Source organism: Octodon degus, unplaced genomic scaffold, assembly GCF_000260255.1.
Source record: "Octodon degus isolate 3935 unplaced genomic scaffold, OctDeg1.0 scaffold00021, whole genome shotgun sequence".
Taxonomy (NCBI): Eukaryota; Metazoa; Chordata; class Mammalia; order Rodentia; family Octodontidae; genus Octodon; species Octodon degus.
Window position 1 is genome coordinate 11,410,597 of NW_004524597.1, and position 1,085 is coordinate 11,411,681.

A 1,085-nucleotide genomic window follows, 5' to 3' on the forward strand; every position below is an offset into this window, starting at 1 on the left:
TTGTAAAGCCATTCATCATTTTGTTAAACATGGAGTCTTTTTGGAATAAAGAATGAGGCATGAAAAAAAAAAAAAGAAAAAAAAAAGAAAAACAAATGTACATTTATGGAAAAACCTAGAGCTGTGTATATAACTCAGTGTTAGAGCACTTGTCTAATATGTGTGGCCCTAGTTCAATCCTTAGTACTATACAAAAAGTCATTATCAATAAAGGGCAGACCTGTGGCTGCCTGAGATTGCAGGACAGTGACCTACTGGAAGGATGTTCTTTGGCGTAGAAAGTAAAACCACTATGGTGATGACTGTGCAATTCTATAAACTTACTAAAAACCCCTGGATAGCATACATACAGTAAGTAAACTTTATGATACACAAATTAAATTATACTCCAACAAAGCTCTTAAAAATAATGAGTAATTCACAAGGTGTGGTGGGTGCATGCCTATAATTCGAGCACTCGGCAGGCTGAGGCAGGAGGATCTTTACAAGTACAAGACCAGCCTACAAGAGAAAAAAAGAATATTGGCTTTAAAAAGACATGAGTATCAACAGAACACAACAGAGGAGGCAGAAAAAACCCCAAGCACATTCAATTACTTGATTTTTATAAAGGGGCCAAAAACACATACTGGAGCAAACAGAACCTCTGTAATAAATGGTACTGGAAAACTAGGTATCCACACACAAAAGATTAAATCTAGAGCAGATACTGTGGGTCAGGGAGATGGCTCAGCAGAATAAGCGCTTTCCTGGCAACCATAAGGGCCTGAGTTCAATCCCCGGTTGCGCAAAAAAAAAAGAAAAAAAAAAGAGCAGATACTTTTGGAATGGATCAAAAAACTAAAATAGGAAAACCTGCTTGAGGGCTGGCCAAATAGCTCAGCAGATTAAAAGCAACTGCTTAGGCAGATGCAGGGGCTGGGGAGCTCAATCCCTGGGCCTGCCTGCCAGCCCCACCTCCGGGGTACACTGAGACAGCAATTGAGACTGGGAGTGATGGTGCACACCTGTAATCCCAGTGCTTGGGAGGCTGTAAACAGGAAGATCACTGTGAGTCTGGTCTATGTAGTGAGACCCTGTAGACC